The sequence below is a fragment of the Camelina sativa genome, chromosome 9 (genome assembly GCF_030686135.1).
Source record: "Camelina sativa cultivar CO46 ecotype springtype chromosome 9, ASM3068613v1".
NCBI classification, from domain to species: Eukaryota; Viridiplantae; Streptophyta; class Magnoliopsida; order Brassicales; family Brassicaceae; genus Camelina; species Camelina sativa.
In genome coordinates, this window is record NC_141888.1 from 7,621,215 (window position 1) to 7,649,177 (window position 27,963).

A 27,963-nucleotide genomic window follows, 5' to 3' on the forward strand; every position below is an offset into this window, starting at 1 on the left:
TAATATTTGCACACAAAAAACTAATTTTTACAGTAACATTTGCACACAATACAAAAAAGAAGAAACAAAGACAGAACATATGGAAAGAATATGCTCTTTAATTAACGAATTAATTTGTATTATCACAGGCTTAGCACAGCTCTGGATTGTGCTAAGCCTACGTGCGATTATAATGCTAGTCCTTCCACCCATTACACCCTCGAGCGCGTGTTGCACCACATGTTCTGATTTACAGTCAAGAGCGCTCGTTGCTTTATCAAGGAGCAATACTGATGGACTCTTCAATTGTACTCCTTTGTCTCCGCACTTTGTGTCATAGCCGTCGGATAGTGAGGTTATAAAATCATGAGCATTCGCTACCCTTGCTGCTTCAATAATCTCCGACTCGTCAATCTTGTCAGATGTTCCTCCATACATAATGTCTTCTCGGATCGTCCCAGAAAATAAAATTAGTTCTTGGCTAACCAAAGATTTGTATCTACGAAGCGATCTGAGATGATACGACCTTATATCGCGGCCATCAATTTTCAGAATTCCTTTTAACAAGTCATTGAACCGCTCAATCAAGCTAGTTATTGTGGATTTACCTAAACCGTTTGGACCTACGATCGCTGTTGACTTCCCCTCATCGATCTCAATGGTTTCTTGAATATAACTACATCAAGACGTGTTGGGTAAGCAAAGTCCACATTCAAAAAAAATAATATGTCCTTTTATTTTTTCGGGGATGTATCCATCTGAGTTATGTGGTTCGATAGTTTTGCGACGATCTAACACTGCAAACACTGACCCAACTGCACCCAAGCCCTTGGTTATATACTTATATCTGTCGTCATGCTCTCGGCATCGGCAATAACTCAGATGCTTTTGACACCAACTTCCCATTAGCGATTAGTTTACCACCATACCAAAAATTTAAAGCTGAAGTACATGTTATAAGGCTTCTAGGAGTCCCCAAAACAAATCCTGCTAACCATGATTGGTAGACGCTTTCTCTCCTAGGACCTTTTTTAGTAATTTTATTACTCGTTCTTGTGACGAGAAGGAAGTGATGGTTCGAATGTTTGATACAGCCTCGACGGCTACTACTTTCATCTTGGGCTTTGCTTGCCTTTTCGGACAAACTCTTGAGCAGAACAAGTTGGGTGTAGAAGCAAACAACAATTAGTGGCTGCACTGAAATTAACACAATTAGTGGCTATTCTCCAAGCGATGACCAAACCAATTATGCAAGCTATGATCACTGCTGACATGGTTTGTACTAACAATGACATTTGATCGCCAACCATTGATCTCACCTATCATATATATAAACGCATTCCAACATCAGGAAGTGGTGAAAAAAATATTGTTTAGTAAAGTTTATATAATAACAGAGTGGAACACATACCACAATAGCATCTTTAGCTAGCCTTGACCAAATTTCACCACTTGAGTTACCATCTATATCGAACTGTTGTAAATGTTTGCTTCATATGGGCTTATTTAGTCTGAACCATGAACTGGGCCCATATTGGTGTGTAGCCCATACAGGATCCGAGTTGTGTAGTCTTCAAGAGTAAACTGACATAAGCTCTAGGGTTTCACTATAAAAGGGAAATTAGGGTTGAAGAAATAGACATGCTGTAGAAAGCACAAAGATGCAGTAAAGAAGCTGGTGGTACATTGGTGAAGGCTGTAGGGCACAGCACAGGTCGCTGTGCAGGGCAGATGCAGAGACGCAGGGTGCAGTGCAGAGAGCATGCGCAGGGCATTGCACATGGAGCTTGAAGCTGTGCGCAGAACTATGATAAAGGAGCAGAAGCTTGGCTGGGGTCGAAGGGCTGAGATACGGACATAACTTTGTCTAGGTTTAAGGTGTCTTCATGACACTCTGATGAGAGACGAAGATGGAGCTGCTTCTTTGGGGTTCTAGAGGTGTTTCAAGGTTATACATGGAGGGGAGAGCTGAACCAAAGACAGAGAGAGGAGAAGAAGAAAAACTAGATCTATTTTGTGTTTTATTCTTCAGGTTCTTTGTAGTTGTTAGCTCTCTAAGCTTGTATATGAAACACTAGTGTAAACCTTGGTTGATTGATAGTGGATGTTTGTGGGAGAAGGTTCCCACACGAGATGTGCCCTCTGCATGAAGGGAACTCGTTAAATCTCTGTGTTATGTTTATGTTATGCAAACTGATCTGTGAAGTAGACGAGGAGTAGGGGTAGAGTCGGAGTATGCGGTTCACTACAGAGGTGAATCGGGGTCTGCAATTCTCAACAAGTGGTATCACAGCACGGGCTCAGGATTTCACAGACTCAAGCATGACACTGTAAGCATACAAGGAGGATCCAAAGACTGTTGTAGAAGACTCGACGGTTAAATCAATTATGGGGTTGGTTTAAATTGGAGTTTCTGTAGTGTTTGATTCAGGTTTGTGAAGGTGATTTGCACATTGCTGTGAAGAAGGAATCAAAGCATCATCCAAAAGGCTCAAACTTATCAACACAGGAGTTCAAATTTTCGATGCGGTCACAAGGTACATGTGATGTTCTGTTTTGAAGCTTCTGAATACTCAAAGCTGTTTCAGTTTTGGGAAACTAGACACATGAAGAACATAAGGATGTAGAAGTCTTCAATTATTGAAAAGTAAGTTTTTGGTTGGTGAAGGTATGTGTGGTGGTGTTCAGGAATTGGTTGAAGTTCGCCCTGGGATAAATAACCAACCCGACCCGAACCAAAAAAAGTTGGTTCGGTTCAACTTCGGCTATGGCTGAGAAACCGATCAGAAGGATTACAAATGAGATTCGGGTATCACTTTGGGTCGGGTTTCTTTGGGTATTCCGATCAGTTAACCGAGATTTTAACCTACCTATATAAGCTTACCCCAACACACCTCTTAAATATTTTTTACCCTAATATCACCCCGACACCACCACTCTCTTACAGTTTCTCACCGACTCACGACCACCGATGAAGCTCAATATCATCTCATCTTCTCGTCTTCTTCATCTATCCTCGTTTCGTAAGGTAAAATTTCTCAGTTTGTTTTGATTTGATAATTAGGGATTGAGTTTGTGTTAATTTGGGAATTAGGGATTGAGTTTGTGTTGATTTGGGAATTAGGGATTGAGTTTCTGTTAGAGATGGCACAATTTTTCAGTTTGAGAGACCCATATGGTTGGGTTTGAGACTCGAAATCTAGGGTTAGAGTTATGGTTTTGTCACTTTGTGCATTTGGTTATGCTTTAATTCAATTGCTTTATAATGTTTTGTACTCTTGTTTGTGTAGATGTCTATATCAGACGAAAACACTCCCAATGTTTTTGGGTGAAGAAGATGAAGTTAGAGACCCAGAATCATCTGTCGGAGAGAAAAGAACAAATACAGCACGATCAAGAAGTAAAGGTCCTCCAAAGATAGCAAAGAAGAAGAAGAAGCAAGTTCATAGGGCTGAGGTTTGGCAACATTTTTTGGAGAAAGATGAAGTCGAAGGTTACAGTTACTATCGGTATTGTAACCAAGAGATTGGTTATGATACTAAGTTACATGGGACAAGCTCCATGAAGAATCATCTGGATAGATGCAAGTTGTACAAGGCATATCAAGAGAGTGATACTCAGAAAGTTTTCGCAAGTGATACCGCTGGTGCAGTTGCAGTTGTTGCAGTTAAGCATGATAAAGCTTTGTTTAGGAGGTCAGTGAATGAGATGATTGTTTTGTCTGAGTTGCCATTTGCATTTGTGGAATTAGAAGGCTTTAGGAGGTTCTGTGCAAATATGCTTCCAATGTACACGGTTCACTGTAGGAGGACAGCAACATAAGACATATATGCTATGTTCCTTAGAGAGAAAGCTGCATTGAAGAACCTGTTTTGCGCCGAGAAGAAGAGAGTATCTTTGACGACTGATCTATGGGTAGCTCCTACAACTGCTTGCAGCTACATGGTTGTGACTGCTCATTGGGTTGATAAGAATTGGGATTTACAGAAAAGGATTATTTGGTTCAAGCCTGTGATAGATCATAAAGGGGACACCATTGCTGAGCATCCGAGTGCATGTCTACAAGAATGGGGCATTGAAAAGGTATTCACCGTGACAATGGATAACGCTACGGCAAATAATAAAGCACTTAGGAAATTCACAGATGCTTGTAAGATGATGGGGCCTGATGCATTAATCAGAGACGGTTCATTGATCCATATGCGTTGTTGTGCGCATATACTGAACTTGATAGTCAAGGATGGTTTAGCAAAGGTAAATAAGAGCATTCTAGGCATTAGAAATGCAACCAGGTATGCAATCTCTTTTTTTTTTTTTTTTTTCTTTCTTTGCTTAACTCCTAATATACATATATTCTTTTCTTTCTTTCTAGGAGACTATAGCAAGAACTTTTTCTTTCTTTTTTCTTTTTTACTTAGAGACTTAGAGCTAATTAATTCTAACCTTAGGGACTTTTCTCTCTATTTTTTTTATATTCCACAACCCATCCCCAAATAAACATTCTAACCACCTATCCTTCAAAACCGAATCTATTAGATAGTTCAAATCTAACTTAGCTAAATCAAGAGGCAGTTCTTTGTCGTTCTCAATACTCTCAAGGTTTCACAACCTATAGCACAATGAAAAAGGCCTCACTCAACAATTCACATCAAGGTTTGAAAGAAAGGTTTGGGTTCATGGGTAGGACAAATGAATCGGGTTAAACGAAAAGATTGGTAAGATGAGGAGTGCTAACCCGAGTTTAGAGTTACCATGAGCAAGTATTCAAGTTCCATAAGCAAGACAATTAAAGTTCAAATTAAATCCTATAATATAGAGATGTTCTAATGTTCAAGCAAGTGGAGGAAGCATTCAATCGACACAAAGGATCTAAGCAAAGATTTTTCATTTTTTTCCAAAGATTGATCTAGCAACAATGAACTGTGACTAAGGGCTATAGCTTCAATCCTAAGGTTTGATTTTTAAACAAGGTGGTTTTAATCATTGTCCCCTAAGATGCATATGCAACAATCCTAAATGAAACAAACTAGACTCAATCCTAATATGCAAATGCAACTACATGAACACTCTTCTATTTTTTTTTTTTTTTTTTTTTTGAAAATTTTCAAATTTTTTGGGTTTTTAATGCACATAGATGCAAACTCAAATGAATAAAACTTGTATGCAAAAATTTGAAATAATAAAAATAAAAAAATAAAACACAATGTTAAATACATTCTAGGACCCTCCCCCAAACTTAAATTACACATTCCCTATGTAAATAAAAGTTGGAAAAGAATCCAAGAATCACACAAAATGAATTAAACTAAATGCAATGTTATTTACAAAGTTTGGATGAATTTGGTACCTCATTGGTTGGTGAAGAAAGAGGTTGCAGCAGCCTCCATACTTGCCAATGTATAGTCAGGGTCGTCTCTGGCGTCAGCAGGTGCCGGTGTTTGCTCGTCAGAGAGCTCAGTAATGTGCACAGGCGACTTACTCGGACCAGCATCCGAGGTGTTGATCGAGGGTGGGATCGCGTAGCTCATCGGGTAGGGCATCGGGTAGTAGGACGGGAATGGCAGAAGAGGCCCAGAATGATCACCAGTGTATCCACTCGCAGGGTGCATCGTGTACGGCATTGTGAATGGCATCTGGTATGGTGGAGGAGAAAGCCCAGCATAATCACCCGATTGGGTGCTCGATGGGTGCATCGGATAGTGCATCGTGTACCCCATCAGATTGGGTGTCAGGTAAGCGTCAGAGTGGATTCTCCTCGATGCTTCTGGTCGGGTGATGTCCTCCTCAGCTTGGGGCTCGTATGATGATGCTCTTTGAGGTTCAGGAGGTGGCAGTCCTCGAGTTCCTCCTAGTGGTCCGCTTCTCCCCATCCATGTAGGTGCTTGTGCCGAGGTAGGAGCTGAGGCACAGCTTGCCTTGTCTTGCAACTCCTTGATCTGACCTCCCATTACCTTCACTGAACCGGCAAGATCCTTCACCTTCTTCACCAGGAACTTGTTCATCTTTTTCAACCACCCGATCCTTTTGTGAGCTTCCCTCACTCCAACCGGTTGCTTTTGAGAGCATGTATACTCCTCAAAATCGAACTCCTCCGAGCTATCTCCTTGTCTCTGCTTGGTTTCTTCTCTCTTCTCAGCCTCGGACTCCTCCTCCAGGTTGTACAGCTCTTCCAACGGCGGTGCGAAATCGATGTTGTGTCCTAACCGAACCTTGGTGTATACGACATTGGGTAAAACCATTTGAGCAGCTCCGGCGGTTGGATGGACAAACTTGAACAATGTCATGTCATTAGGCCTTTCATAGGCCAAGAATCTCGCTAGCACGAGGTAGTCTGTATCCAGCCACCTTGGTTTATGGACAATTCCCTTTAAGGGCACATTGCATGCCACTAAGATTGGTGTAACTAGTCCCCCAATGGAGATTTCTCCGCCTCCTTCTCTCCTTTTCATAGCCTAAGATTTCAATTACAGGAATTGATCGAGTAGCACAAACAACATACTAGTATCAGCTATGTCTCCTACTAGCGGTGTTCCATCCCTAGCACTATCCAAAACTCCACACAATGCAACATCCAACAACTGAAGCTCGTGGTCGTTCACATTCCCAGTCTCTTTTCTAGCAAAAAGAGTGCATCCGAGGGACTTGTGAAAATACCTCAAAACAGGGCTCCTTATTTGAGCAGATTTGGAGCTCGTGGACTTGTAGGGGTGCTTGTCTCCTATTGTCAGCCAAAGGGACTTCATCTCTTCCTTGCTGACCTCCATACCTTCCCCACTACCAGCTTTGAAGCCATACAGCGTCTCCATCTCTCTGAAAGTCAGCCGGTATTCCGTGTTCCGAACGGAGAAGGTAATGAACCCGATCCCCCCATCGGGTAGTAGGGTCGGGTGGTCCTCGAAATAGTGCAGCTTTAGGGTTGAAAGGAAGTGGACCGTCTCCTCCTCATCAGCTTCTAGATGGGATCGCATCATATTGCCCAGGTGGCACATATCGAACATAAATTCAACATCTCTAGCAATGCCCAATTGCTTCATGGTCTCACGGTGAGGGTATCGGGTACCAACGAAGCTCATCTTCCGGAAGACTTTGAACAATCTCGCCGGAGTGTCGACTTCCTTTTGCTTTAGCCTCCGCCAGGCTTGGAGGGTCCTCTCTCTATGCTCCTCTTCTCTTTCTCTTTCATCCTCCTCAGCGTGTTGATCTTCTTCAACCACTGCTCTCTCAACCACCTTCTCAGCCTTCTCCGAAGCCGGTCTCTTCCCCCTTGCTATTGCGGCTCTACTTCTTGATCAAGAGGTTTGGATCTCACCTTGTTCTTCTCCTCCAGCATCAGAATCGACCTCCATAGGGTCGGTAAGCGTCTTTTCGGATGTAGAAAGGTCCCTACGTCGAGGAGAACGGCGGACAGCACTCGCCATTGGACTCGGTGAGCGAACTCGGGGGCTTACTCGATTGGTTACTCGAGCATCTGGTCGGGTGGTGGATCGAGTTGTGAATCGGGTTTGGGAGGCTAAACGTCCACCTAACGGTTGGGAATGTGGAACGTTTCCTCTTCCTTGGGGTTGTTGAACATCGGCGGCGTCTCCTCCGATTGTAGCAGCGGCGGAGGTGGATCTTCTTCCTTTCCTTTGGTAGGTTATAGCGGTTGGCTCCATATCGATTACTTGAGAAGAAAAAGAAAAGCTAGTTCTTGGGATTAATAGGGTTAGTCTCCAAAGAAAATCGAGTAAGACTTGAGGTTGAGAGATAATCGAAACTATGAAACACAAAAGCTTTAGGGTTGAGAGAAACTTATCGGTGATGCTTGGGGAGAGAAAGTCGAGACCCTTAAATAGGCTAGGGTTTGGTTGGTGGGCTTCCCCGAGAGTGGGCTTGGCTTGTGGAATTCGGACTCCACTCGCTACCCGAGCAGGGACACGATCAGGCGCGTCGAGTACGGTGTCGGGTTGACCCTCGGGTTTACCAATTTCCTCTTCCCAATTTTCTTTTATTTTTTATTTTTTTATTATTTATAAAATTGCAAAAATAGAAAAATTAAATAAAAGTAAATAAAGCTAATAGACTAAAATTAAAAGATACCTTTGGGACTTCCTCCCAAGTGAGCTTGTTTAAAGTCACTAAGCTTGACTCTTCATGCTCCTTAAGCATGGGATCCATGTGGAAGAGGTTCTGGAATCCTCTCCACTACAGTAGGTTGGTTCAAAAGATCTCCTAGATTTTGTCCAGGTTCCATGGCAAATGTGGTGTTGACCTCTTCAAGATGTAGCATTTTTCTTTGTTTGGTCCTGGTGGAAAAAGCTTGACCATCTATGGTAGGCCTCTTAACCCCTTTCTCCACCTCAAACTCCATCTTGAGGTGTTCACCATGTTCTATCCTGATCTTGCCTCGTTTCACTTCGATCACCGCACCAACTGTTGCCAAGAATGGTCTTCCTAAATTTAGTGGATCATCCGGTTCCTTATCCATATCCAGGATCATGAAGTCGGTAGGCACTTCCAGTCTCCCAATCCTTAGGGGCAGATTCTCTAAAATGCCAATCGGATGTCTTACCGTTCTATCAGCTAGAACCAGATACTGCTTACTTGGTTTGAAGTCAGTGAATCCCAGCTTGTTAGCAACTGAATGCGGCATAATGCTGACCAAAGCTCCAAGATCACACAAACAGCTCTTGAAAATTCGAAATCATATTGAACACGGCAACGTGAAAGAGCCAGGATCTTCAAGTTTTTCCTCAATTCTTACCTTGGGATCCAAACAAATTCCACTTCTCAGAATTTCAAATCCGATCTCCTTGACAGCCTCCTTAACCTCATTCTCCAATCTAGCTGCTTCCTTTGCAGCTTCCTGCTGAAGCTCATGTGGGGGCAAAAGCTTAGGTGGTGGAGCTTTGCGCTTAGCCATTCGCTCTGCAAGTGCCTCCAATTGGATGTCAAGTGCAACACTGAACCTTTCCTCCAACTCCCCTCCTACCAGAGCAGGTAGTTGAGGCTGATCTCCTTTCTCAATATTTACTCGATGCATCATCTGATCAACACCATCGTGTAGGTCATCGGGTTCCACTTCGGGTTGTTCGTCAGTTTGTGATTCTCGAACCAGTACTCGATCATCAACTCGATCAGTCTCTTCGGATGTAAGCTCGGGTTCATACTCGGATATATAGTATTTGGCCTCATTCTTCATTGAGTCATCCACATCCTCCTCATCTTGATCATCACTGTCCCCAGTGAGGTAGTCCTCATAGTCATCATCCAGGAAAATGGCTTGAGAAGTCGCATAATCCTTGGGGTTTTGTACAGCTTTACCCGGCAGTTGATTGATCTTTGGTGCGGGTTGGTTGTTGTGGTGGCCTTCCAGGTATCGAACCTTTGTGTTGAGTGATTCGTACTTGGCATTGAGGTCATTGTATCCTGAGTCGATCTTGTTGGTCATTTCGGCAAATCGTTTCGCGATGTCCATAGAAGCTATAGCCTGTTGCTGAATCATTTGTTGAATAAGACCACGTAACTTGGCTTCTTGTGACTGGTTCGGTGGACCTTGGTGTTGTGGGAACCCTGGTGGTTGGTTGTAGGTCCCTTGGTAGTGTTGTTTAGGCGCATAGCCTTGGTTGTACTGGACAAAAGGCTTCTGTTGGGTCTGGTTCCCTTGAACTGCAGATGGGTAGGTTTGATCTTGAGGATTCGCAACATTCGGGTTCCGATAAGACAGATTCGGATTCGGCTTGAAGTTGTTGTACCCTATATTGTAACCTCCTTGGTTGTTGATGTAGTTAACATCCTCTAGCTGCATAGTCTCCCCATCTTGTTGTTGAAACTGCTCTTCCTCTAATATAGCATGTACATGCTTTTGATGGTTGAGGAGCTGATCGAGCCTGTCATTGAGGGCTTTCATGTCCCTCTTGTACTTGGCATCTTCCTCTCCTGTAGATCGCACAGAGCGATCATATTCCTCATTGTAGTTGCCATCAGATTGAGCCAAGTTCTCAACTAGGTCCCAACCTTCATCAACATCCTTGTTGAGGAAGTTACCATTGCTTGCGGTGTCCAGCAACATTCGTATCTTGGGGACCACTCCTCGGTATAGTGTGCTCGGCAATGAAGCATTACTGAATCCGTGATGTGGACATCCAGTTGTGTACCCCTTGAAACGTTCCCAAGCTTCATTGAACGTTTCATTGTTCTTCTGTACAAAGCTGGAAATTTCATTTTGCAGCCATGCGGTTCTGGAGTTTGAGAAGAATTTGGCCAGGAATGCCTTCTTGCACGCTTCCCAAGTGGTGATGGACTCCTTAGGGAGCGATTTCTCCCATAAGTGTGCTTTATCTCCCAAAGAGAATGGGAAAAGCCTAAGCTTGAATCCATCTTCACTGACTCCATTTATCTTAGTTAGGCTACAGAGCCTATCAAATTCATCCATATGATCCAATGGGTCCTCCATTTGCAGTCCATGAAACTTGTTGCTTTGTATCATTTGGATGAGACTACTCTTGATCTCAAAATTGTTGTTCTGCACAGCTAGTGGCACAATGCCATTCCTCTGAGTGTGAGTAGTCGGAGCATCTCCTGCTCCTATGTTGGTCTTTACTTGAGGAGCAGGTGGACCGTTCTGATTATTCATCGTCTCCTCAATGGTTGCTAGTTCCAGTTGAACTTGTTATTGTCTGAATAGCCGAGGTCTGTCGATGTTGTCGATGAAAGGACTCAGGTTTTGGCTACCTCTGGATCGCGTTTGCATGCATAGGCAAGTATCCGAGTGTGTACTCGAGGATCAACTCGATCCAGGTGATCGAGTGACAGGTCGGGTGGGTGCTCGGGTTGTACCTGAGATTCAAAACAAACAAAGGCGAAAGCAAACAAGTCAGTATCCAAAACAAATATAAACAAACGAACTTGATCTAGCAAGTCCTGAAATCCTAAATGTAGCAAAATGAAACAACCAAATGGCAACGACGCCAAATTGATAGACTAGTTTTCACCAAGGGTATCAATTCCCTATGCAGTTGTAGTACAAAGGGTTATCAATCCAAATGGTTGTGTATTGCTAGCAGATAGGATGCAATCAGAATCAAACAAGTCAAGCCAAGCAATAGGGGGTTTGGTTCTAACAGTCCTAATATAAACAGAGTAAAAGAATATAGACAAGTAAACCACACGACCTAAGCACTCGATGCAAGCAATCGAGTACAGGATCGAGTGGGGTGATCGAGTATGCAAGTGAACTATGAACAGCTCGAGGTATTACTCGATGCAGGTTATCGTGTACCTGATCGGGTAAGTGGTCGAGTAAGTAAGGAAAATGCAAGGAATGAAATACGAAAGTTCCTAAGAATGGGGGTAATCGAATCCTAAGTGTTCTAGACCGATGCGGATGCCTTACATGCCTCAAGCAATTATTTCCTAGACAATGAACCTCTAAAACCTTGTCACCACACTGTCGCACTAGTAACAATCAACCCTGAACATACTACCACACTGTCGCACTAGCAATATGAACAAGCAGGCATTAAGAACAATTCATTTTTGTCAGTATACTTAGACTTATCTGATTTTGTCACTCAAAGTTAAGTATACCTCTAACATTGACCTAATCAAACATTTTATCTACTCCTTTCGGCCTGTAGTATTGTAAACGCCCTAGATCTAGTCTCAACTTGTCGGTCTGTTGACCGCATTAAGAACATCAACCTAGAAGGAAATTTATCTATCATAACAATCAACTATGGCATCCTAACCGATCAAGAACACCTAATCATCTATCCCATCCCTAGAAACTTTGCTACACTACTCGGACATAGAAACGAATGATAAAGCCATAAAAATAAACGAAAATGACATTATTTAAAAGATAGAGTAGAGTAGAAAAGAGTAGGGATAAAAGATCTATGAAAAACTACAAATTAAAAGTACAAAAACAAGAAAAAAAATGTTGAGTCGCTCAGTTCTCTCACAGAAGCTCTCGCTCTCTGGTTTAAGGGTCTACGGCGTGCTCGTTTGCGAGCTAGGGAAAGAGGGGGTTTATATATGGAAACCCATTTGACCTAGCTTCCCAGACCTGCCCGATGGTCTACTCGATGGGGTACACGAGGCTTGAGTCGGGTAACTCCTCGGGTGGATCTTCGGGTTGCTCTTCGCGCTCTTGGATCCTGTTCGATCGTGTTGGGGTTCAGACTTGTTCTTGTAGCTCGATGGCTCCTTCGGGTACATGTTTTTCCCCATTTTTGGCTCTTTAGCACCTGTTTTCATCCAATATATGCAAATGCAGAAATGCAACACCCTAAATGCTCTAAAACTTGATTCCTACAGTAAATGGTCTAAAAATGCTAAGTTAGAGGTATGAACAATGCAAAATATGGACAAAAAAGGATGCTAAAAACATGTAAATTAGAGTGTTATCAATCATCAATATGAATCCACTTGTGATCATCGCAAGTGTGTTTGATCCAAGGAACAAGATGCAATTTTTTGGTCTCTGCTTTGATAAGCTCTATGGAAAGGACAGTATAGAGAGCAATCATCTAAGAAGTTCAATTTGGAAAGTGATGAAGAATTTGTATGAAGAGTATGTGCAGCGATTCAGTCCCCATTCTCAAGCTGAAAGTACAGGAACTCGAAGTGAGAATGTGCCTGAAACAACTCTCCTTTTCGAGGATGATCATGATGACTTGGAGAGCAGAGATTCTTTGTATAAAGAGATGGAAACAGAGACAGTAAATGAAGAAGTTACAAGTGAGCTTGACATTTACTTGATGGAGAATCGTGTGCCAAGAAAGAAAAATCCTTTGGGTATGGATTTTGATGTCTTATCATGATGGAGACGCAATAGTCATAAGTTCCCAACATTGTCAGAACTTGTAAAAGATGTGCTTGCCATTCAAGTGTCGTCTGTGGCTTCAGAGTCGGCATTCAGTACAAGTGGAAGGATTTTGGATCCTTTCCGGAGTTGTCTATCTCCTCACATGGTTGAAGCTCTCATATGTACTCAAAAATGGCTGAGAAATACCATTCAGGTAGAGAAGCTTGGAAGTTTGGTTCAAATGTTAGACGAACTGGATTTTCATGAGTCTTTGGGTAAGCAAGTTTGATGTTTGTCAATCTTTCTTATGACATACAATTTATGGCTGACATCTTTTATCTTTAATTGCAGTAACTAAGACGGTGGACGATGTTGATGGTGGATGTTGATGGAGCTATGGAGAAGTCATAATCACCAAACTTCTCTTTTACTTAGTCTCTAACTCTCTATTCTCTATTCTAAGATCAAATGGTGGATTATGACTTCGTTTGTTTTTTGTTTTGAATATTTTGCTTTTGATTCAGTTTTTTGGATTTGGATAATGATGAACTTATGATGACTTGTTTGAGTAGAATGGATATGATTTCAGTTGCATTTAGGTAATGAAAGCATGAATTAGGCAGCATAAGTGATGAAAATACAGGTTTTTCGGTTCAGTTCAGTGGGTTTTCCAAAATTCAAATTACCTGAAACCCGAACCAAACCAAACCGAACCGAAATGAATTTCGGATTACTTTGAACATTTTTCTAGATAACCGAATAACCGAAAAACCAAGAAAACCGACCCGACCCGACCCGAATACCCAAACTCGCAGGGCTAGTTGAAGGTATAATTACAAGGAGTCACACATTTACTAAGGGACGCCTTAGAGGTGAATCTGTGTGTAAGAGGATTGTTAGGTCAACAGGTTGTGTCAAAGATTCAGATGAGTAAGAAGATTGACCAGGCAATTTATGTTGAAGTGGTAAGATTTGAGAGGTGTTGGGTGAATGGTTAAGTCTCAGGAATGGATCAGGTTGTCAGAGATTTGAAAGGACTATAATCTAGGTAGGTTTACAGAAAAAATGAGAATGTAGAGAGTAGCAAGAGTAGAAGTTGCAGTCAGTGAGATTTTATTTGTCAAGGTGGAGTTTGCTCTTCAAGATGACTTAAAATCTCTAGAAGACTTATGTAGATGTTGCAGGACTGTGCAAGGGTTTGCAAGTAAGTGTAAGAATTAACAGGTCTGGCTCAAGGCGACTAGAGGTTGTGTTTCTGCATTGAAGAGGGAATCAGAACCTGAAAAGTTTTTTTGTTCGCCTGTTTGCATCTACAGAGATGATCTGGTGGATGAATCTTCTGAAGGTATCACTTGCAAGAAGTTTAAGTGTTTTGTTGACACTTAATGAGGTAGCATGTGAGTATAAGGGGAAGATTTTCAAGTAGGTCTCTAGTGGTCAAAGATGCAGGTTATGATAGACAAGGCTAGTTGAAGACTAGTGGGTCTAGTAGCATCATTAAGTTTCTCAGGAAATTCACTTACATGGAGGTTAAGTGAGGATTCATCAATGGTGAAGACATGTGAAGTTGGTATTGATGAATAGTGAGAAAATGTATGATGCTGGTATCAAGTTTTTTCTTGGTAAGGTCTGCAAAAGAGAAGAACTATTACAGTGTTATGTTAACAGTAGGTGTGGCTTCAGGGATTCTAGAGGGAAGCACTAAAGGTTGTTACAAGAAGACTAGCAGAGGTTTTGAAGCTGTTGGTCGTACATCTGTTTTAACATGAGGTTGAACAGGAGGTTGTACTGCCAGATCGTACAAGTTGGGTTCAAGAGTCAGTTGGTTAAACAGATGGGATGTAAACTCAATCTCAAGAGTAGTGCATTGGGTTGAGATTGTTTTACAGGATGAATCAGGTACTTTTTCAGCTTTGAAGCATGTATGATTCATGTGTTCTGCATGGGATTCAAGAGAGTTTGGTTCAAGCTTAGTGCACATGAGGGGAATCAAAGGTCGACCAAGTGAATCAGGTAGCAAATGAATATAGATGATATACAATCATGATAACAAGTCTGTGGTACTTATCGGAAGCCATGGAAAAGGTTGTGATGGTTTGTGTTGAGAGGTTGATATCTCAGGCTTTACTTTTCTAAAGGGTCAAGACTAAAGTTCTACAAGCAAGTCAGGTGTTACCTGTGGGTAAGTCATAAGTTTTGGTTCTAGGTGGAACTGTTGTGAGGAACAGAGGAATCAAGTAAAGGTCTTCATAAGTGTTTCTAAAACCAGGAGAAACAAGGTTGAAGAAGATGATTTGTGTAAGGAGTTACACGAACATGTTGGGATAGCAGAAGAGCATCGTAAGGTAATCAGAGAAGCTGTCAAGAACAAGGTGAAGCTGTATTGCTTCGCAGACTGAAATTTCTGAAAGTTTGAACAGAGGGACAATCATAAGATAGTCTAAGGACTCGATAGGTGCTGGGAATTTTAGAGCAATGTCAGATGACGACATTGGAGGACACAAAAGAACAGTCAATGTTGGTTGTGTTCTGTACTGATTACCAAAAATCAAGGTTGTAAGAGTTTCTTCAGTTGTCGGGTTCAGTGGTCGGAGTTTGTCGGCAAGTGGAATTACAGTCATCGGGAGAAGGAAGCTTGAGGTAAAGTCGCGAATCTCTTGGAGTTTCTGAAGATGAAGTTGAAAATCCCTAAGGTGGACGAAGATAGAGATCATTGGAAGTTGCAGATTCTTTAGGAGAAGAAAAGTTTTGTTTTTTCTTCTCAAGAGAGAATTAACACTACAAGAAAACACGTCTTTTGCGATGGACGAATATATCGCGAATCCCTCGCAAATCGACAAAAGCGAGATATTTGCGAGGAAAGTCCGTTCCTTGCAAATCGCGTCTCGCAAATCGGTCAACGTTGCAATTCCCTCGCAACTTTTGCGAGGAAACGTTGTCCCTCGCAAATCCCACGCATTTTGCGAGGAACTATTTTTCTAGCAATATCCTAGCAATTGTGTATCTAGTAAATCCCTCGCAAATTTGCGATGCTTTTGCAATTAATATTTCCGTCGCAAATTATAATAACGGTGAAAAAAAAAATTAGAATTTTCATTTTGTAAGCTTAATTAAATTAAACCTGTAATTAAAATTAAACCTGTAATTATAATTAAACCTTGTACTTAAGCAAATTAAAGTTGTAATTAGAAGTACTAAATTTACAATAGCAAAACATAATAACCGATTTTGTTCTACACAAAAAATAGATGAGAGTTCATCAGTGTTACACTAAGTTTTACAAAAACAAGTTCATCAGTGTTTACTGTCTGGTGGTTCCATCTCCGGTGGCATGTCTGGCCGGTGAATCCTCTCGGCGAAATCTAGCAGCAAACTCTGGATCTTTAGATGCAAGATAATCAAAGTATGCATCATAACTATGCATCTTCTCTGAATTTTCTTGCATCTTCAGATCATTTTGTTGCATCCTCAGCTCATTTTCTTGCATCCTCACTGCATTTTCTTGCATCGTCTGTGCATTGGCCTGTAGTTGAGTTGCCTGAGTTACAAGAACAGCTTCGGCAGCAGCAAGCTTCGCAGCTAGAACAAGTGGATCTTCAGAAGGAGGAGGCGGTTGAACAATCTGAGCTGAAGATGCTTCTGCTTGCATGTTACAACCATATATCCGGTTCTTTTTCTTCGGAGCAACCTGCCAACAAAACATATACACACCATAAGTGTTTACACAAACATAAACATATACACACATAAGTGTTTACACAAACACAAACACAAATACAAACATTAACATAAACAATGAAGCATGTTTTACCTCGGTATAAATTTGGTTCTTCACAATTAGTGATAACCCACCAGAAGCACTACTCTCCATGTTATCCGCTGATATTAGCTCAGACTCAGCTTCAGCTATCTTTGACGACACTTCATTGAACACCTTCTCAGACAGTCCATCAACAAACGACCCATCAGGTTTCCTATGAGTGTCTTCTAGTACTCGCAGGAAATCAGGTAGTGGCTCACCAGTACTCTCAGACTAAAAACAGAGAATTGAAACAACTATATTAGTATATTGTAGATATGATATGAATAATGAACTTGTGTTAAACAGAGATACTTATAAGCTTTCGTGCTCGGGCTTTAAAAGAGGTCTGACCAGAACGGTGCTTATGTATTCCGGTGCCATTAGGATCACTATAGCGAGCATTACGGCCATTGATACTCTTTGCTTCTGATTTTGGTTCACACCAAAACTTGACCAAGCCATCCCATACGGTAGGATCAAGCCACCGCGGCATTGCATCATTACCTTTCTTCTTCCACTTACCCTTCCACCGAGACACTTGATCACACATCCGAGTCTTCAACTTCTTTTCAAACTCAGCTCTAACTCTTCCATTGATGGACGCATCCCAGTTATATGTTTGCTTGTAAAGACATAACACGAATCAGAATCAGAATCATAACAAGAATCAAATGATAAACAAACAAAATCTGTAATTTATACACATCAACAATCTGTAACTTACCGCAAAAGTTTTAAACCACCGGTTTACAACCGGACCTGGTGTTTGGGTCCAATTGGCATGAGCTGATTTGAAATCTCTTTCAAAAATGGCCCGGATAGTAGCAGCAACCGAAGAATCCTGGTCAAACCTACAAAACATAAGATAAAAGGAATGAGGATCATTGAAAATACAAAACACAAAGATAAACTATAGGTTAGATACATATACATATAATCACCAAAGAGTATCTGGAGGTCGCTTAGGATCTAGTTTTGGTAAGCCAGCACGCCCGGGACATGCAAGTAACTGTTCCAAAGTGAAAAAAGTTTGGGACACAAAAATACTGTTCATACGCGAAGTTGATTGCTGAGGAGGATTCTCATCATGCATCGCCGGAGAGCTTCCATGAGGATTATCAGCATGCATCGCCGGTGATGTACCTTGGGAAGATGCGGGAGAAGGTAACCTTTGGGAAGGAGCAGAAGCTGAATGTGTCCTTCGAGAAGAGACTGGAGGACTTAACCTTGAGAAGCAATGAAGTTTCTGTAAACGTTTTGGTTTACAGAAACGTTTTGGTCTCGAGAAGACATCTAAAAGCAGGAAAAAAAACTGAATAGAAACACAAAAATTGAATCCCCAATTTCGAAAACCTAAAATCGAATTAAAAACCCCAAATTAAATCATAACCCTAAACCCTAAATTGAATCCCCAATTTTGATACCCTAAAATCGAATTAAAAACCTAATCGAATCATAACCCTAAACCCCAAATTGAATCCCCAATTTTGAAACCCTAAAATCGAATTAAAAACCTAATCGAAAAATAACCCTAAACCCCAAATTGAATCCCCAATTTTGAAACCCTAATTTAGAAGGGGAGAGGAGGAGACTTACCGGCAAAGAGAGAAGAGATCGAGTTGGAGATTAACCGGACAAGAGTTTCAGAGGACAAGAGAGAAGAGTAGGAGTAGGGTTCGAGAAGGGTTAACCGGGACTGAGAGAAGAGGAGGAGACTCACCGGAAAAGACAGAAGAGATCGGAGAAGAGAGAAGAAATCGGAGAAGAAATCGGATTAGGGAACTAGGGTTTTTCTTTTGGCTGCGGATTAGTCGAGGTTTGAACGAAGCTCAAACTAGGTTTTCTAGTTATATAGAAAAATACAGCGTCGCAAATCTCTCGCAAATATTGTTATGGATTAGCTATGACCCCTCGCAAATCCCTAGCAAGCATATAAAAATATGTAATTAATATTTCCAGACATTGCGAGAGAATTGCGAGGGTTTAGGTTTAGGGTTTAGCTAGGGACCGTAGCAAATCCCTCGCAAAGTATTTAGGGTTTAGGTTTAGAAATTGTTTTTTGTGCCCTATCTTTGATTATAAATCCTGGATTCATCTTTTTAATCATTAATAGTAATGAAATTAGTCTTTACGATTTAGGTTCAAGGGTTTAAAGTTGTACAATTGCGATGGAATTGCTATGATCTGAGTGTTTTGCGATGGATTTGCGACCAGTTTGCTATGAAGCTAGCAAATCAATCGCAAATTTGTCACAAAACCTGAATAACTAATTTATAAAAACTATCAAAATAATTTAAAATAATTACTCAAATAAACTTTCAAGTATATTATAAGGTCCAATGGCCTCATCATACTCTTTTCTATCATAAAAATTTCCAAAATTGTCTAATTTTGCATCTTCCTCTAATCATTAACTATCTTCTACACTATATCATACATATGTTCATTACATTGAGACAAATATTTGACAAATATTCCAACATTGTCCAATTCTCTAACAATTTTGTGTTGCACTGCCCTATCTTTGATTATAAGTCTTGAATTCATCTTTTTAATCATTAATAGTATTGTAATTAGTCTTTAGGGTTTAGGGTTTAGGGTTTAGGGGTTAGGGTTTAAAGTTGTCATTTGCAAGAGAATTGCTATGATTTGAGTAATTTGCAATGGATTTGCGACTAATTTGCTTTATATATAGCAAATTCGTCGCAAGCTTGTCGCAAATCTTGAATATCTTATTTATAAAAACCATCAGAATAATTTATTTCAGAATAATTCACCTTATGAACACATTGAAATATATTTCAGAATAATTATATTAAGTTTTGTAATATTTATATATAAAAAAAATTCTTAATTTTGCAATGGATTTGCTATGGCTTTCGTAAATCACTCGCATGTCCATAGCAATTTTGCTATGGATAATGTTTTCGCAAATGCGTCGCAATTTTGCGATTTATTTGCGAGGAAGGTGACTTTCCCTGCGAATTTGTCGTAAATGCCTCGCAAATGAGCAGCGAATTTGCGACGATTGGCTTCCTCGCAATTTTGCGAGGGCATTGCTAGGGATTTTTTGTTTCTTGTATTTTCCTCGCAAATCCACCGCAAATTTGCGAGAGCTGTTGTCCGTCGCAACAGTTCCTTGCAAAACGCGTGTTTTCTTGTAGTGTAACACAAAGGGGATTTTGTGAGTTGGACCAAATGAAGCAAAAGGTGGAGTTTGTTGTAAATGATTGCTTTATATGGGCTTATTTGGTCTGAACCATGAACTAGGCTCATATTGGTGTGTAGCCCATACAGGATCCGAGTTGTGTAGTCTGCAAGAGTAAATCGACATAAGCTCTAGGGTTTCACTATAAAAGGGAAACTAGGGTTGAAGAAACAGGCATGCTGTAGAAAGCACAAAGACGCAATAAAGAAGCTGATGGTATATTGGTGCAAGGCGCTATGCAGGGCAGATGCAGAGACGCAGAGTTCAGTGCAGAGAACATGTGGAGGGTGTCATACATGGAGCTTGAAGCTGTGTGCAGAACCATGATAAAGGAGCAGAAGCTTGGCTGGGGTCGAAGGGCTGAGAGCCGGACATAACCTTGTCTAGGTTTAAAGTGTCTTCAGGACACACTGATGAGAGATGAAGGTAGAGCTGCTTCTTTGGGGTTCTGGAGGTGTTTCAAGGTTATACATGGAGGGGAGAGCTGAACCAGAGACAGAGAGAGGAGAAGAAGAAAAGCTAGATCTATTATGTGTTTTCTTCTTCAGGTTCTTTGTATTTGTTAGCTCTCTAAGCTTGTATATGAAACTCTAGTGTAAACCATGGTTGATTGATAGTGGATGTTTGTGGGAGAAGGTTCCCACACGAGATGTACCCTCTGCATGAGGGGAACTTGTTAAATCTATGTGTTATGTTTATGTTATGCAAACTGATATGTGAAGTAGACGAGGAGTAGGGGCAGAGTCGCGGTATGTGGTTCACTATAGAGGTGAATCGCTGTCTGCGATTCTCAACACAAACCAATTAATCTCAAACGTTAGTATCTTCGACAGCATGTGTTCTCGAATACATTTTGTTAAGTATCCACCCATGTAAGTTAAGCTATAATGTTGACAGATATTCATCAAGAATGAGAATACAGCTAAACCGACAAATAACAACACAAAGAACCTTGTTTGCTCCTTGATCTGCTCATGACTCGTTAGAAAAAACATTGAAATCGATGATCCAGTAGAATGTGAGGAAATCGGTTGTAGAACCCCTTTTAGAGCTGCACTTAAGCAACCATATAATGCATGTTTCAACTCTGGCCTATTCATTTCCATCAATCTTTTAAATGAAGGCACAACCTGTTGATTATCATGAGGAATCGAACACGAAAGATTTGTAACAATGCATGAACTAGATTTATGTTGATTATTCTTAAAATCTTTGCTCAAAGTCAAGACATGGCCCTTTTCTCCACTTACATTAATGTTAACATCTGACTCTTCAGTCTCCGTATGTTGTAAGCGGACTAGAGAAGTGTATTGACCATTTGTAACACACCGACCGCCACCTCTTAGTGGGCCCCATGTCCAATCCCAATCCATGGGCCCACCTTCCCTTAATGGGCCTCACGTCCTCTCACTAGGCCCATGAGCCCATCCATATCCGACGGTCGGTTTGCTACCTCCGGGAGGCTTTAAATACTTGTTACCGTCCCTACAAATCACCACATGATCTTTCCCTGTGTTTTGTCCTCACTCGCACAGTTCCGACAGTCACTTCCCGGAAGGTCACCCATCCTGAGACTACTCCTGCTCAAGCACGCTTAACTCTGGAGTCCTCTCAGGACCCTTGAACAAAAAGATAAGTGCACTTTGGTGATATAGGTGGCCAAATCAATTCTTTTAAACCTCTCCGCAAGTCTTTGAAACCGGGATTTCATAATTCACCCCCACTAACAGATCGCAACGTCCTCGTTACGCACCAAGACCATCACCCCCAATGGTGTGAGCCCACTCGACTCCACACTCATCTGGGTTTGGCTCTGATACCACTTGTAACACCCCGACCGCCACCTGTTAGTGGGTCCCATGTCCAATCCCAGTCCATGGGCCCATCTTTCTTAATGGACCTCACGTCCTCTCACTAGGCCCGTGAGCCCATCCATATCCGACGGTCGGTTTGCTACGTCTGGGAGGCTTTAAAGACTTGTTACCGTCCCTAAAAATCACCATATGATCTTTCCCTGTGTTTTGTCCTCACTCGCACAGTTTCGACAGTCACTTCCCAGAAGGTCACCCATCCTGAGACTACTCCAGCTCATGCACGCTTAACTCTGGAGTTCTCTCAGGAACCTTGACCGAAAAGATAAGTTCACTTTGGTAATAAGGTGGCCAAATCAATTCTTTTAAACATCTCCGTAAGTCTCTGAAACCGGGGTGTCACACCATCTATCTTCTCTAGCAGCTATTTGTGTGATCCAGTTTCAACAATATGACCATTATGGATAACACATATAACATCTGCATTACGATTGGTAGAGATGCGGTGGGCAATAGCGATAGTAGTACGGCCAATAGAGGCATTTTCTAAAGATTCTTGAACTATCCTTCTAGATTCGGATTCCAAAGCGCTGGTTGCCTCGTCTAGAAGGAGAATTATTGGTGATTTAATTATCGCTCGTGCAATTGCGATCCTTTGCTTCTGGCCTCCTGACATTTGCATTCCTCTCTCTCCAACCTTTTTTGGTTAAAAAGAAAACATACGTTTTAATATCATTTTTTCTAAAAAATAAACTATAATCAGTTTTGTCTTATATTGGCAATATTACCTGAGTTTTGTAACCAAGAGGGAACTGAGAAATAAAAGTGTGAGCATTTGAGGCCTTGGCAGTTTCTACTGACTACTGCCTCATCCATGGATGCGTCTTCTTTACCAAATAATATATTTTCCTCTATTGATGTGGCGAAGAGTGTTGGTTCTTGGCTAGCCAGACCCATTTGCGATCTTAACCACTTCACTTGCAACTTATTAATTGACACACCATCAATGAGAATCTCTCCTGCAACCGGGTCGTAAACCTCTGTAAAAGCGATATCATAGTCGATTTTCCTGATCCACTTCCGCCTACAAAAGCTACCGTTTTTCCAGGTGGAATTTTCAGACATAAATTATTTAAGATAGGGGTTTTGGGTCTAGACTGATAGGTGAACTTCACATGATTGAATTCAACTTCTCCTTTGACTCTCTCCAGAATCTGACCTTCCAATTTTTCTGAATCTATGTCAGGTACTCTTTTTATCACTTCTAAAGTCCCTTCTGTAAGATACTAGTTTCAAAGACTTGCAAATTGCATCAGAATGATCTGGTTCTCATTAGCTCTAATGCGGTTTATAATGATACAAAGAAAACTGAAACAGAACCTAAAAGAGAGGACACGACGCAACTAGCTCAACTAGTTCCACTTACAACGGGAATATAGCAAAACAACTTTGACACATTCTAACCAGAAGAATAGGTCTCTTATTGACTTAAACTTACTCAACAAACCCTCCCTTGAACTAAACTCACTAAGAGTTTCAGTTCACAATACGCATCCCAAACGCCTCTCTGATCCACTGAAACGATGCAAGCTTCAACGGCTTCGTCATTATGTCCGCCAACTGCTCCTCTGTGTCGCAATGAACCAGCTTAACAACACCTTCCTTGGTTAACTCTCTGAGAAAGTGATATCGAACCCTTATATGCTTAGCCTTCCCGTGCATAGCTGCATTTTTGGACAACTTGATTGCAGATGTGTTATCACAGAACATAATCATCTCACCATCTTGTTTGTGACCAATCTCTCTTAATATTCTTCTCATCCAAATAGCTTGACAAGCACACCCAGCTGCAGCAACATACTCTGCTTCAGTCGATGACGTAGTCACAATAGGCTGTTTCTTTGAGGACCATGCTACAGCTCCTCCACTCATCAAGAAGACATAACCTGAAGTGCTTCTGCTGTCATCCTTATCCCCCGCATAATCACTGTCAGTGTAGCCTATGAGTTCACTGTGACCTTCACGTCTGTACAATATCCCATAGCCCAACGTTCCTCTCAAGTACCGCATGATTCTTTTTGTAGTGGCAAAATGCAGCTCAGTAGGATTTGACATAAAACGGCTTATAAGACTTACCACAAACATCAGATCGGGTCGTGTTGCAGTAAGATACATTAAGCTTCCCACCATTTGCTTATACCTCGTTGATTCGACCTTCACACCAGCTTCATCCCGACCAACCTTCTGTCCAGGAACTATTGGATTACAAACTGGATTCCAATTTTGCATACCAAATCTCTCGATCAGCTCAGCAGCATACTTTCTTTGATAGATAAAAATGCCATCAGTCTTCTGGATCACTTCAATACCAAGAAAGTATCTCATCTTTCCCAGATCAGTCATGTCAAACTCATCTTTCATGGAATGCTTGAACTCTTTCAACAGATCCTCATCATCACTAGTGAACAAAAGATCATCAACATAAATGCTCACAATCAATGTTTTACCTCCCTTTCGTTTGGTGAACAATGTTTGTTCACTAGAGCTGCTCACAAAACCCTCCTTGACAAAATAAGTTTCAATGCGACTGAACCAGGCTCTTGGTGCTTGTTTCAGTCCATAGAGAGCTTTATGCAGCTTGTAGACCATATGCTCCTTTCCTGAGACTTCATAGCCTTGAGGTTGCTCCACAAATACGTCTTCTTGCAGCTCACCATGGAGAAAAGCGGATTTGACATCTAATTGATAGATTCCCCATCCTCTTTGAGCTGCTAAAGCAATGATCATCCTCAAAGTATCCAACCGAGCCACTGGTGCAAAAACCTCTATGTAGTCTACACCGTACTCTTGAGCATACCCTTTTACAACCAGTCGAGCTTTAAACTTATCCACCTCTCCTAGCTCATTGAGTTTAGTCTTGTAGATCCACTTAACCCCAATAGCTTTAGCTCCATCAGGAAGCGAAGTCAATGACCAGGTCTGGTTTTTCTCAATGGACTGTATCTCTGCATCCATTTCTATCCTCCATTTCTGATCTTGTGCAGCTTCTTGAAAATTGGTAGGATCTGTAATCACCATGAACACCAAGTGCTCAACTGTTGTCATGTTTGCTTCTTCTTCAGAATCTGACAACTCCTCTCCTGATGTATAATCGGCAGCCCAGACTGGTGGTTTTCTTGCTCTCCCCCCCATTGTTGTATCGCTTTGAGTCGCATTTGGTGCAGGAACAGGAACAGTATGAACTCCTTCGTCCTCTGCTTCTTCTTCCTCTGCTTCTTCTTCTTCTTCTGCAGTTTCAGTGTCTTCGTATTCCTCTTCCCACTCAAGCTCTGTATTCTGTTCACTTGAGTACCCAACAGCTTCCCAATTCCACTTCTTATCCTCCTCAAATATCACATTTCTGCTGATGTAAATCTTTCTCTCCATAGGATCAAACATTTTCCAGGCCTTGGATTCACTACTAAAGCCTAACAGAACACACTTTATGCTTTTGTCATCAAGTTTAGTTCTGTTGACATCAGACACATGAACATACCCGATACATCCAAATATTCTGAAATGCTCAACTGATGGTTTCCTGCCACTCCATGCCTCCTCCGGAGTCATGTCTTGAACAATCACCGTAGGAGATCTGTTGAGAACGTGATTCACCCATTGAACAGCATCCGGCCAAAACTCTTTTGGTACTTCCTTTTCCCAAAGAGATGCTCTCACCATATTCATGATGGTACGATTTTTGCGTTCAGCAATGCCGTTTTGCTGCGGAGTGTAGGCTGTAGTCAATTGTCTTTTGATGCCATGCTCTCTACAGAACTCCTTGAACTCATTGGAGTTGTATTCTCCTCCTCTATCAGTTCTCAAGCACTTGATAGACAATCCAGTTTGCTTCTCCACAAACGCCTTAAATGTCTTGAATTGATTGAAAGCTTCTGACTTTTCTAACACAGTATATCCAAGCTTTTCTAGAAAAGTCGTCAATGAAACTTATCAAGTACCTCCTTTGGCTGTTTGATGGTGGACTGATCGGACCGCAGAGATCAGAGTGAATGAGCTGCAGTTTCAGTCGCTCTCCACTTGCTTTGTTTTGGAAATGGAACAAGATGATGTTTTCCCTTGATGCAGGCCTCACACGTGATTTTTACATCTTCGATGATGGATAGACCCTCCACCATTTCTTTGCTGCACAACGTGTGAAGACCCTTGTAGCCCAGATGACCAAATCTGTGGTGCCACAGCTCTGCTTTGTCTGTGATATCGACCTGCAGACACTTCACCTCTTCAGTCTTGTTACTCGTTTCTCCTAGCAGGATGAACATACGATTGGCACTCATGACATATTCTGCAATCTTCCCTCTCGAATGATGAAATATGCTGCATGTTTTGCGTTCTCCTCCTTTGAATAGTACATCCAAACCCTTCTCTTGAAGCTGCCCAACACTCAACAAATTGTTCTTCAATTCTGGGACATAGTATACGTCGCTTATCACATAGCTTACTCCATTAAGCGTTATTTTCACCACGCCTTTCCCACACACCATTAGCTTGTGATTGTTCCCCAGTTTGACATTATGTGTGAAGTTAACATCAAGACTAGAGAACAAATTCTTTTCTCCATACATATGATTTGAGCATCCAGAATCCACAAACCAAACATCTCCTCTTCTGGTTCCTTGCAACTCGACATATGCCATAAGCAGAACTTCATCCTCTTTCTCAATTTCTGCAAATTGTGCATTGTATTTATTCCCTGTTGGACATTCATATTGGAAATGACCGAGCTTGTGGCATCTGTAACACTCGATCACAGCCTTGTTAAAGGAGCGTCCTCTGCCTCTACCTTGACCTCTGTAGGATCCTCTACCTCTACCTCTGACATTAAGAGCTTGATCATCTTCTTCATGGATGCTCTTCTGAAACTTCTTCTCATGAACAGACAGAGAACTCTGCAGTTCATCAATCGTCATGCTCCTTGTATCCTTGGACTCTTCGATAGACACCACCACAAAGTGAACTTATCAGTTAAAGTTCGAAGTATCTTCTCAACTATCTTCGAATCTGGCATGTCTTCACCATTGCTTCTCATCTTGTTTGAAACTGACATTACTCTCTCAAAGTAATCATCAATTTTCTCATCATTCTTCATTGTGAGAACCTCAAAGTCTCTTCTCAGGGTTTGAAGAACAGATCGCTTCACCCTTTCATTTCCTCCAAACTTTCTCTTCATCGAATCCCAAATGATCTTAGATGTTTTACGATCCAAGATCTGCTCAAACACAACCCGATCAAGTGCCTAGAACAGGTAATGCTTCACTTGATGGTCTTTCATCTTGAGCTCCTCGACCTGCTTCTGCTGCGCTGCAGTCGCTTCGATTCCCTCTGGTAGCTCACTGTACCCTTCTTCTACCATACTCCACAATACCTTAGCACGCAAGAGATTCTCCATCAGCTCACTCCAATGATCGTAATGACCATCAAAATGAGGAATTTTGGTGAGTGTTTTGTCGTCGCTCATTTTCTCTCTCTCTCTTAGATCACTTTGTTCGCAAGCTCTGATACCAAATGTAAGATACTAGTTTCAAAGACTTGCAAATTGCATCAGAATGATCTGGTTCTCATTAGCTCTAATGCGGTTTATAAAGATACAAAGAAAATTGAAACAGAACCTAAAAGATAGGACACGATGCAACTAGCTCAACTAGTTCCACTTACAACGGGAATATAGCAAAACAACTTTGACACATTCTAACCAGAAGAATAGGTCTCTTATTGACTTAAACTTACTCAACACCTTCCCATGCTACAAATGCCTCCGAGAAATATTTAAGATTCGACAAACTTTGACCAAGTGCTCTGGATAACGTAAGATACCAAAGGTTAAGAAAACATGATTATTTCTTTTATGTCAAGAAAACAAAAGAGCAATTACCATAATTACTTACACGCCGCCATATTTGATGCAACTAATGACAGCGAAGATGATACCACCTTTAGAGCCATGGTTCATAACCAGCCGACTTCCGTACCAAGTTAGGATTCCCCAAATAGTATAAGTGACACCATTGCTCCCAATGGCAATTCCTTTAGCTAGCCCTTGTCTCAACCCTAGCTTCACCGGCCCTTTAAGTGCAGTTGAGAACTTTCCTATCATTTTGTTCTCACTACCAAATGCATAGACAGTTCGAACTGATGATATGGCCTGCTCAGCTATAGAACCAGCCTCATTGTACTGCTCGCGTATTTTCCTTGAGATGTTGACGAGGGCTCGTCCATACATTAGTCCCGGGACTATAAGAAGAATGATGAACGGAAAGCCTACGATTGTGAGTCTCCACAGCAAGATAAAGCTTACTATATAGCTTGCGACAATGCCGAA

General features: G+C 41.5%; 1 non-coding gene and 1 pseudogene across 1 annotated transcript; one reads left to right on the forward strand and one right to left on the reverse strand.

Moving 5' to 3' along the window:
* Positions 1-27: 27 nt before the first annotated feature.
* On the reverse strand, positions 28-27,963 carry LOC104715091 (ABC transporter B family member 17-like; annotated as a pseudogene).
* Positions 10,086-10,191, forward strand: LOC147937880 (small nucleolar RNA R71). Its single transcript, XR_015567614.1, has one exon. It is a non-coding gene; the product is annotated as a small nucleolar RNA R71 (small nucleolar RNA).